The 12,340-nt window shown below is 37.4% G+C and overlaps 1 pseudogene; it reads left to right on the top strand.

Moving 5' to 3' along the window:
* The first annotated feature begins 10,410 nt into the window (after positions 1-10,410).
* On the top strand, positions 10,411-10,977 carry LOC150007762 (PCNA-associated factor pseudogene; annotated as a pseudogene).
* Positions 10,978-12,340: the final 1,363 nt, after the last annotated feature.

Here is a 12,340-nt window from a genome sequence, read left to right as displayed (position 1 = left end):
GAGAATTGGGGGGAAAAGTGTAGGGATTAAGAAACATAACTGGCAAGTACAAAATAGACAGGGGTTTTTAAGAATAATACAGTAAATGAAGAAGCCAAAAAACTTATATGCATGACTCATGAAGTAAAGGAAGGGGAAAGGGGGGATTGCTGGAAGGAAGGGAGATACTGAGCAGAGAGGGGCAAAGGGGAAAAATTGGGGCAACTGTAATAACAAAAGTCAATAAAATATACTTAAAAAAAGAGGCTAACACTTAATGGAATCCAATGGAAAGGATACAAATACACGGAGTTGCTTTAAATTTAGACATGGCCACTGATAACATGCTTGCCTTTTTTTTTTTTTTTTCTTTAGAAAAGGAGAAGAAAGTCATTGGTGAACAAAATATAGGGCTATGTTGCCGACATACATTTCAAATTACAAATCTATGCCTTTATTGTGACTCGAGCAACCAAACATTCTAACTTTTCATGTGACTTGATTCTTTTCAAGTTAAGGTGATTCATTAATCATATAACTAAACCACTTAATGTTTATGGTTTTAAAAAAATATAAGTAAACTCATTTTTATTCAAGCAAATCCAGAAATCAAGAAAAATCACTTAACCGGGCATATGTCCTCATCTGGGGCTTGGGAAACATGGACAATATATGACTTACATTAAAAAATATCTTTGTATAGGCTAGTCATAGAAAGGTAGTGAAACTGGAAAAGCTGGCATTAATGCTGTCTGTCACTACCAGACCTGATAAGCAGAGACAGGAATTTAATCTTTATGGGTGCTTTATTCAGACGGTCAGCGATATGAGAAGACTGGTGGGTTATGTACCCTAACAGGTTATCTTACATTTCCTTTCCAGTCAGCCTTTTTTATAAGGAGAAAAACATGTTGGTAAAGGATTTGGAATTTAAGGGGAAAAAAAGTGTAGGTAAGGGATTTGGAATTCAGGAAAGAGATTAATCAATTAAAAGCTTCAGTCCAGCAATTCCCCTAGCATTCTTGCACCTGTTGAGCGGTGACTGGTGACTTTCTTCTATATCCAGGTCCTGTGTCCTGTGTCTTGGTTTATTTTCTTTATCTGTGTCCTGGGCAGCAGGATGTCTCTCCCTGGAACTCAATGACTCAGATACCATCTTGATTGTTTATGGTTTCTTCTTCTTCTCCTTCTTCTTCTTCTTTTGATGAAAAGGTATTCCTTAAAAAATTTTTTTTTCTTTGTTTTATTACAGTTGTCCCAATTATTCCCCATTGCTCTCCACTGCCCGCCCTCCCCCCACTCCCACAGTCAATCCCCATCCTGTTGTCCATGTCCATGGGTCCTTTATACATGTTTCTTGACTAGACCCTTCCTTTCTTTCCCCCCTTCTTCCCCTCCCCCCACCTCTCTGGTCACTGTCAGTCTGTTCCTTGTTTCCATGCCTCTGGTTCTATTTTGCTTGTTTGTTTGTTTTATTCATTAGTTTCCTTAATTAGGTAAGATCATATGGTATTTGTCTTTTGCTTCCTGGCTTATTTCACTTAGCATAATACTCTCCAGTTCCATCCATGCTGTTGCAAAAGGTGGGAGTTCCTTCTTTCTTTCTGCTGCATAGTATTCCATTGTGAAAATGTACCACTTATGGTCTCTTCTGGAGCACAAAGGTCGAGCTGCTTGTGGTCTCTTGGAGTCAGGGTGGGTCGTGCCTTCAATTCCTGGAACAATAACTTTTTACATGCATTAACTACTAAGCTTATTAACTATTACCTAAAACTAAAATTTTCCAATTCTTGAGTTCCCCCATCAGTAGTGTACACAGTGATTCAGAGCATGGGGTCTGGAGCAAAACCTAACGTTGTCTTATTAGCTGTGTGCGCTTGAAGAGGTTACCTAACTGTTCAGTCCCTTGCTCTCCTCACATGTGGAGATAACAATAGGTTCTTTGTTATGCTGTGTGGCTTACAATGCTTCACTCCATCAAAGGGGTTAGAGCAATGCCTGGATTAATAAGTAGTAACTCTTAATTTTATTCATGCTCTGTTTGCACAGCAGTTATTGGGTTTCTGTTTTTGTTTTTACGACAGACCCACATCAGAGAGGATATATAGTTGCCATCCTATTAAAGGCTGCATTCATCCCTCCATTCACAGCTGCCATGGGCTATTGGGGAAATCATTTCGTGGGTCTGGGCTGCTGAAGAATGAGTGTCCATACAAATATCAAATAATCGACTCTTTTGTATTCCACAGTGCTGAAGTCTCTAGTTGAAACTGATATTCAGTGAGAAGAAGAAGAAAGGATGCCTTATGGCAAGGACATTGCAAGTGTCAGGAGTTAGATCAAGGAGAAGGGATAAGTTTTCAAGGCAGAGTATTTACCACAACAAAGAAATGAGGTGGCAGTTAGGTAACTACTTCTGTTACATCAAAACCTCCAAACACCGAAGTAAAATAAACTAAAATAAAAGGCACCCTTAAGTCTACAGCAAATTTCCAAGCTGGCAGATTGAATTTAAACTTTGCATATTTCCAATTAATCATGTGTAGATATTAATGCCTGAATAAGGAAAACATTATTTAATTGCATCTGCGCTTGCTTTTCAGTTATTTATTGAGAAGATAAAGGTCAGCACTTAGCTTTGCTTTCCTATGTTAGCTGAAAGCCTTCTGAGATAGAGATTCAGGAGAGGAAATGAACAGAAGTAATGAACCAATACATACTTCTTCGTGAATGCCGGCAGCATATGCAGACAGTTAACTACATCACAATGTGTCTAGAAACTAGGGAGGGTGGTGAGGAAGTTGAAAGGAGTATCGTGTTCCAACATGTATTTAACTATCAAGCTTATTCTTCCATTGGTCTTAGGTTTAATGGGCTGATTTCTTTAAGATCCCACAACTTCAAGGTAGAAACATGATCATCCTAAATTTACTAACTACTTTTATCATCCTATGAAATTATGCTTTGTTGACTTTTGAGAAAAATAATTAGGTATTGATGTGCAAAGGACCATTCATGGACATAAAAGCCAGGAAAAGATAAATTTACATTTTGAAAGAGAAAAAATCTAAAGCATCTTTTCCTTTGAATATTTTCCCTTGAGATTAATATCCATGCTTTATAAATATTCACTCAAGGCTCTTTTGATATTTGGCCTGTGAAAATTCTAAAACACAACTTGGAAGTTTTCAATCTCTTCTACGAATAAAAAGGTCTCCCTGTTCTCAAGCATCCAAAAAATACATCTTGAATTTTTCATACTTTTTCCCCCCTTTAACTTGGCCTGGCCCCATCTCTCACTTACTCCTGAGAGAAAGAGGTCATTCAGCAATGCAAATGCTCTGAATTGAGGACTTGGATGGAGGCAAAGTAAAGAAAGGAAAAATTTCCTGTGTTTGTGGAGTTTACATTCTAAGATTGAAAAAGCTTGACTTTTTTTGTTTGTTTGTTTAAAAAACTATACCACTCAAAATATTAGTCAAACAAACTTCAGAAGATTTTGGAAGGGGTCAGTATAGGAGCATTTATCTTATAGTTTCATGAAGCTATTCCAATGATAAGATTTAGGTTTAAAAAGTTATAAATATCATGTTGGACCATATTTGAATTTTTATAAGCTAATTACTGAATTTTCCCCCCTGTACTATTTCTTTCAAACATTAAAAATAATGACTTACGCTTCTGACAGTTTAAAAATATATTTTGACTAATGTTCAGCCCTGAATTCCAGCACATAATCTTATACGAATAATGTGACCTAACTCCAAATCAAAGCATGTGAAATTTGCAATTCCCTCAAAGGATTGCAAATGAGCCCATTGTCAAGCTGCCAAAGTAAATTAACAAGATTTAAATTTTTCCATAATATCTATCAGAAATTCAAATGACTAGTAATTAAAGCTGTCCTTGCTCTCTTGTGACATATGCAGCACGACGAAACAGTCCTAATATGTCACCTCTCTGCTTCTGCCTGTTTTATTATACCTAGTTGAACACCAGGTGGTTTATTCTGTAGAGCATCTTACAGTTTATAAAATTCTAACAGTAAAATGGAAATAAAACAATACATATACATGGGTGAATATGTTCCCTAAAGCCATGCTGTACCCTTGAGTTTTATAAGAACAGCATTTTCTATAAGAAAGTAATTTGTTTTCCTTACTTTTTGTCCTGTTTCATTGAGGAGTTGAAGCTTCTGACTGATTTAATGGGGGTGTTGCTCATTTCAGATCTAATGGCCTACAAGCATTGACTCTCTTTCCCTAATCATTCAGGTGTCTATTCCAGTAGTCCTTCTAACATAAAAGGACTACACATTTACATCATTAAAAATAGATAAATACCATCAATGAAATCTAATTTCTAGTTGGCTCTTGGGCTGCTGTGTCTCTGGGGGAACTTAGTATTCCTGTGCTATGTCTTTTTGTTGATAAGACTGTGTAAAGGAAATCTGTAAGAATTACTCAATGATTTGAAACAACATTAATTACCACTATGTTCATGGTGCATTTTTAGACATTACAAAATGGCATAATTTTTCATTTGCGAAGGCCGTGACTTGATGCTGAAGGTCACTGTAAAATACTTTGAACATCATGGACATTACAGTTTGTAAAGATGTGAAGCAAGGGATTATAAACACTGATGGTAGTTCTGATTGTGTCCTACACCCAACATTTCACTCCAACATTTCAAGGGAGCTGGAGACAAAAGGATAACACATGAAGTGTATGTTACTTCTGCTTCTGTGTGATATGGTTTCAGTTTAATGTGACAATAACTATCACAGTTAACAGTCAAATCTAGTGTTGTTTCAAGCCATGTTTTTTCGGTTCTCATCCTGAAATGTTCATTTTTTTAATTTAAAGCTTCTACACTGGCTTTTGAATTAAAAAAAAATTTTTTTTCACTATTTTAAACACATTGGAAATGTCTTTTCTTTGTTTTAGAAAAAGACCTAACATCATTGTGAGCTCAGAATTGACCACATGTTTAAATTAGTAGTTAAAGAAAACTGGTCTGCATTAACTTTGGGATTAGTCAATGTATTTAAGTGGAATCCATAACAGTTGCTTATCTTTTTGTGTATTTTCAATCATGGATGCGTGGTTTTACTGTTTGTTTATTACAGTTCAGTTTTGCATGTATAGTTTGCCTGTGACAACTAATGCAGGGAATTTAAGTAAGAAGAAGTTAAATGCTAATCTGCTACTGCCGCCATCCCTGAGGTCATCCACTGAAGGGCTGTGCTGATTCTTGTGCCCCCACTGCCTGCATACTTTATAAAGGACCCAGGGGATGGCAGGTCTGCAGAATGGTCCTAGATGGACACAAAGCTTAGGAAGCTGACTTGTGATTATGCCTGTGATTATACATTTGTGGAATGAGAGTCGCACACATTTACCCTCCCTCCAACCTCATTAAATCTTTTTACCCTGAAGGCTTATGGCCGTTGCAATGCGTGAAACTCCTCTGGATTCCCTGTTATATATTGCTTAGTGTTATTATTTAACCGTTTGGTGTATTAAAATTTTGCCTTTTCAACTAAATGTTTAGTTCCTTGATGTTAGGGGCAACATTTTCTTAGTATCTCTCATATACTAGGCATTCACAAACATTTATTGAGTTAAATAGAACCAAATGCAATTGATTGCATATAAAAAATATTCCTGCATGCTTTGGGAATCAGATTATTCAAAGTCATTTTATTTCCTTGCTAAATATGTACAAGTCAAGAAATTATTTTTTTTGTTTCAAGCCTCATTAACCTTTTTGATTTGCTAACTTATATATGAAGAGTTTTTAATGAAGGAAGTAAATATACGCTATGATGCTAATTAGGATACAGAATTGTATATACTGTATCATTTTAGCTAGCATAGGAAAAAGGCAGGAGCATCTCCCTCTGGATGATTACATGAACTCCTCCTCTTTTTTGACTTTTCTAAACTTAAAACAATTTGACCCTTACATTTACTTTTATAATCAGAGAAAATTAAAAAAAAAATCTTTGCAGGCTTTCGTGTGTGTGTGTGTGTAGGGTATGTAATTAGGAGTGTGTGTTTATGTGTGTGTGTGTGTGTGTGAGAGAGAGAGAGAGAGAGAGAGAGACTGAGCATCTTCTCTTTGAAATAAAATAAGGCATTAACAATAAAAACATCTAACTAAAGTTGAGTTAAGGTTAATTTCTATTTCACCAAAACCTGTTTAGTAACTTAGATATAAGTCATTTTGTTCAACACTTTATTAACTAGAAATCTAGCTCTATATTTATGATATGCATATCTCCCTTCTGTATTTGTAACATCTCTTTCCAATCTCCAGTTTAATATACTGCAAACTTCAACTTATATGACAAGTAAAGAGAGGGATTCTAGGAAATCAAATATCAGAATTAAAAGAGATAATAGCAACTTCCCAGTTGACAAAATGCTAGAAAACAATATATTTTTATTGTCTGTTTTCATATATTGATGAGCAAGGACTCGGAAAAACTAAACTTCTGTACATAAGCACATTATGACTTAACTTTTTTTCCCCCTCCTCTTCAAAAGCATAGTAGGACATTGGAGGAATTATAGTGATAATACTGGAAGGTAATGGCAGCAATCATTTTGAGCACCTAATTCCAACTATACTGGTTGCCAAGGGAAGAGAGAGTTAGGTATACAGCATCCAGGCTCTGCTCTCAAGAGCTTTAGTCTAATGGGGAGACTGATGGACATTCACATGTCATCACACATGCTCACTGCTCTAAGACAGAATGAAATTGTTAGTTCAGAAGCAACAGCTGGTCTCCCTCTATGTTTGTGCAAGGTCACTTTTATTGTACATCCCCTGTGGCCTTCAGAAGCTCTTATGGGTGAATGCCACATATTTAATAAGCATTTGTTATGCTCCTAGTCTCTCTCTGATTTTATGTTAAGGTACAGTTATTGGAGTTGAAGACAGGGTTGAATCATACTGCTGCCTCTTTCCAGTTGTATGTGTTTGGGTTGAGTCTTGGAATCTGGTTGGAGGCTGCAGTGAAGATCAGCTGAGACCGTTCATGTGAAGTTCCTGGGCTCAGGGCTCAGTACTGCAGGGGTGTAGCTATTTGATCTTAGTCACAACTCACATGTGAAGGAATTTGCATTTAAAAAATTCCTATAACTCACGTTCTGACTCTAGGCATCCACTTCCTGGCCACCCTCTCCGCAAGTTGTGTATTTTAAACCCTTATGAATGGTTTTGCTTTCTGCCACCTCAGTTACTTCTTGTGATCAACCATGGTTAGGAAACATTACGTGGGAAACTCCAGAAATAAAAAGTTCTTAAGTTTTAAATTTCCTTCTGTTCTGAGTAGCATAACAAAATCTCCTGGAGTTCACTCTGTCCTGCCAAGGACGTGAGTCATCCCTTTATGCAGTCTCTCCCCGCTATATATGCTCCCCACCTTCCCCATTCCTGTTAGTCACATAGGAGCTGTCAGGGCAACCTTTCTCTGAAAAATCACCTGCAGACCACTGTGGGATCAGGCAATGGGTTTATCGAGGGAACAGTCAGGGAAGGGGATAGAAGGGAGAAGCAACTCCCAGACCAACTCAAGGGCCCGTAGGAGCAAGGGGAATGAGGAGCAAGGGAACGGGGAATGGGGACTCCGGGTCCGCCTCGTGGGCCTGTAGGAATCGCCTGCCTGGACTTCTGCAGGCACCTTTTTGTACTTGTCCAACACACATTTCTGTGAGGGTGAGTTTGCTTATCAACATATTCAGTTGGTCATTTACATCTTATTGCTTTTCCCCCACCAAGTTAGTTAACATATCGGGCTAGGTCTGTTAACATTTCCTCTGGGAACTGGCTAAGTCCATCAGCATTTCCTCTGAGAACCCACTAGGACCAGGTTGATTTGCATATGGTTGGTCTGCACATGTCAGAAGTCCAGGTGTGCATTCTAGCTGCCTCCATGTTCTCACAGTGGCCACCGTCTCTGTTATCAGATCCATAGACTGTGGTGGTATCACAGTGCTTGTGTCCAAGTCACCCTTATTTTACTCAACAACGGCCCCCAAGTGCTAGAGCAGTGTTGCTGGCAGCTTGGATATGCCAAAGAGGAGCCAGAAAGTGCTTGTTATGCATGGTCAGAAGGCCAACAGCAGCCTCACCCTAGGTCACAAAGTCTATGTCATTCACCTCATGTCATCTCACCAGTTAGCCACTGTATCATCTCACATCATCACAGAAGAAAGGTGAGTACAGCACAATAAGATATTTTGAGAGAGACCACAGTCACATAACTTTTATTACAGTATATTACTGTGTTATAATTATTCTATTTTATTGATTTTATTTATCTCTTACTGTGCCTGATTCATAAATTAAACTTAAACATTGGTACATATGTATAGGAAAAAACACAGTATATACAGAGTTTGATACTACCCACAGTTTCAGATATCTACTGGGGTTCTTGAAATGTATCCCTCAAGGATAAGACGGTACTACTGTATAGGGCGAAGGAGTGGCAGTCATTGGAGAAGGAGTAAACTTGGTCATTTTTTATATATGTCTCTGCCCTTGCCTGCTTGGTCCTTTGGATCTGGAGGCTCTCTCAGTTTCCTCTGTCTCACCAGAGCTATGGGGATCTTTTGTGAGGCAATTTATATTCAATCTTCCAGGTAAAGCAGAGTCACACCTGTCTCTGACACCTTATGACCTGAAAGGTGGGTCAGAGAGTTTGGTGCAGGTTCCAATGCTTCTTAGAGCCTTCCTTTTCTTTTTTATCCCTCTCCTATACTCCGCCCCTAAGTATCTGGTTTGCACCCACATGTAACTCTTCCCTTTTTAGTGTCTATGGACACTTTGTTATTCTAAGGTCTTCGGCTTTTGCAAAGGAAAAGCCAGGAAGACTGGTAGGTCAGTTCTGCTTTGCCTAAGCCACATCTATTTCCAGAGGCAGTAAGTTGGCGAACAGCTACATGGTGGGAAGAGAAAAAGGAACATGCAAGAGAACAACAAAACCAAATTAAAGTCTTCAAGTATTATCTAGCCACAGTAGATTTGGTAAAAATGGCAGAAGAGTAATACTAATTAACATATGACATAGCTCTGCTGTGGTGGTTTTAAAAATATGTCCATAAATTCTTTGATATTCTTACCTTCAAAAGATAGAATTTAATTGAATAGCATATGGCAGAAGTCATGAACTGTCACTTCTGAGGTCAGATCGTGAAAAGACAGAGGTTTCTGTCTTGGTGCCCCACTCCCCACCATCCCCCCCAACCCCCCACCCCATTGCCCCTTTTGAAACACTTGCTTTGGGCAAGAAGCTAGCTTCCACCTTATGAGCTACTCTGTGGGGAAATCCATTGAGGAGGAACTGAGGGAAACCCCTGGCCAACAACTTATGAGGAACTGAGGCCCATCCACAATGGCACAGGTAAGATTTGGAAGATCTCTTAGCTCCAGTTGAACTGCGAGATGACTGCAGCTCTGCTTGCCAGCAATCTCAGGAGAGACCACCCATTACATACATAATAGAAAACAACGGGAACCATTGGAGACCATTTAAGGACTATACAATTTTAATAAATGAAATTGAATTAATAGTAGAAAATGAATTATATCCATCTATTTTATTGAAGAGGCCATTTTCATGGCAGTATATTAAAAATAAGAGTATGAAAGTAAGTTTAAATGGAAGGAAAAAACAGTGTGGACAGTTTTACCATTCTATAAACCTGGTTTAAATGAGACACTTGCATTACCCTGCCCAGAAGCAGCAGCAGTGCGTGTGGAGTGTGACTAGCTCTACCCATTATAAGGGTATCTGTGTGCAGTTATCATTATTGTAATCCTGGTCTAGAGTTACTAAATTTGCTTTCTCTCTACTCTGATGTTTATAATTTAAAACATAACTGCTGCAACTTTAAAGCAATTTAAACAATGCTTTGTTAGAAAAATTACCCTTCAAAGTGTGATTTACAGAGGAGCATCCTGGTGTAAGCAGTCACAATGATCTCTGTTGTCATAGTAACTTGCAATTTGAGCATAACCCAGTGTGTTAAGGTAATAGAATACTAGAGAAATGTTGGCAGTATTGGAATGCAGAAAGACACGCACACCCCCATTGACATGCAGTAACCTTGACATGAAATTTATAATACGCATTTTAAAAAGCAAAAGGCATTTTGTTTTGAAAATACAGCACTACCACTTGATCCAAAAATTACTGAGAATTTATATGTGCTCTTTTGTATCATAAAAAAAATGACAGTCTTTGCTTTTTCTAGAAGTTAAGCATGAGACATAATTTCCTAAGGTTATATTTGATGCCAAAAATGATGATTATTCTTCGTGCATTAAGAATATCCTTAAAGGGCGGAGTGCGTGGGGAAGAGACCAGTATAAACCGTGGCGGAAGACTCATTTTCGATTTTTTGTTCAGTGAAACACTCAGCTGGGAAGTCAGTTGGTTGCTTTCATCTCTTTGAGTTTGAACATGGTGAGGACTAAAGCAGACAGTGTCCCAGGCACCTACAGAAAAGTGGTGGCTTCTCGAGCCCACAGGAAGGTGTTTGGTTCCTCCACCTCTGCTACTAATTCCAGGTCCTCTTCATCAAGGAAAGCTGAAAATAAGTATGCAAGAGGGAACCCAGTTTGCGTGCGTCCGACTCCTAAATGACAAAAAGGAATTGGAGAATTCTTTAGACTGTCCCCTAAAGATTCGGAAAAAGAGAATCAGATTCCTGAAGAGGCAGGAAGCAGTGGCTTAGGAAAAGGAAAGAGAAAAGTATGTCCTTTGCCACCTGATCACACAGATGATGAAAAAGAATAGAACTTTTTTATTCATCCTCTACTAATGTCTTCTAATTTACTCTGGTATCCTAAGATGTAAATTTGCATAAATGTATTTGTTCCAGTTAGCATTATTGAATAGACATTTAATTTAGAGAAATGAAGGTTACATATAGTTATTAAAAAGCAAGTAGTTATGATATTGGAAGATTTATGAGATAATTATGGTTACTTAAACTTAATATTTAATATAATGCAGTATTTGGTTTCTTTTACCTGTTATTAAGCTTCTTGTTCAATAAATCATTGCACGTTGTGTACAACAAATATGCTGTATTTGAGATTTGCTTAGATCTTTGTATTGCTACCATTTTTATTGGCATTAGATTTTTGGAATGGTGCCATATTTTTCCTTTGATTTAAAAAGCAGAGTTAAATTTCTACACCTTTAAAAAAATCAGTATTAATTAAACTGCACCTGTATTCTTTTTAAGAATGGGGGCCCAAGATGCAATTTCGAAAAAACTTGATGGCTGTCTTCTCCTTAGAAAAATGTACAGGCAATTTGTCCTGAGGGTTTCAGACAGGAAAATTTAACAGATTACATTAAAAGAGAAGAATTTTTTTAGAATATGCATTTGATTTGGTGTAATAAAATATTACCCTCTGGAAACCAATAAAACATGAAAGGCAAATTATACCATAAACCCAGAGCTATATCTAAAGTCCTTAGAACTACCATTATATTTTTCAAGATAACTGGGGTATGATTGAAGAGGTGGGTATAATATTACTTAGTAACAGTAATTCTTGCTTCCTCATCACACTTTTGTGCTTGCTGACATCTGTTGTCAAAATTAACCTTGTTTTAACAGACATGTTTTTCTGAAGTTTGTTTTTAATAAATGAATACTTATTTTCAAAATAGAAAAAAAAGGAATATCCTTAAAGAAATAAATTTGAAATTACAGTTGCATTTAAGAGCATTAAAAAATAGAAATTAGATTATTATTCTGAAAAATAAAATAAAATTAATAAATATGTCACATTCCTGTTCTCTAAAATTTCAACACTGCTTACTCATATGCCAAGCACCTGTGTGGCTATATGCACATACAGCCAAGAGACTTGGATCCATAACAGTCCAGAGTATTTATGTGCATTCTCTAGTCAGATTTTATTAATAGAAGTGTTATGTAGAAGCTCCTTCTAAACTTATGCTCCCAGAGACTTTAAAATAACCACTCAACAGTAAAAATAGTACCTTTGTGACAATCCTACTATCCTTTTCATATGGGACATGGAGTACCAGCAGGTGATCCTGGGCCAGGCAGTTAAGTTTAAAAGTTTTAATGTCTGTTTTGTATATATGTCATTGTAATGGAAAGGAATCAGAATATGCCCCCAAATATGCCACTTTGGCATAAGGATTATTTTGAGCTGAAAACATTTGAGATTCAACAGATGCAAGAAGAAGCCTTTCCTGGAGACACCCTACTGTGACTGAGAGCAACTGCTCCTGAGAAATAAGAACTGCCATTAATGCCCTCTTCCAGGCATGTTTTATGGCCATGAAGAAGAGGGA

Source organism: Furipterus horrens, unplaced genomic scaffold (assembly GCF_987537825.1).
Source record: "Furipterus horrens unplaced genomic scaffold, mFurHor1.1.pri manual_scaffold_6, whole genome shotgun sequence".
NCBI lineage: Eukaryota > Metazoa > Chordata > Mammalia > Chiroptera > Furipteridae > Furipterus > Furipterus horrens.
Note: the sequence above shows the minus strand (reverse complement) of the source record. Positions and strands in the feature narration are given on the sequence as shown.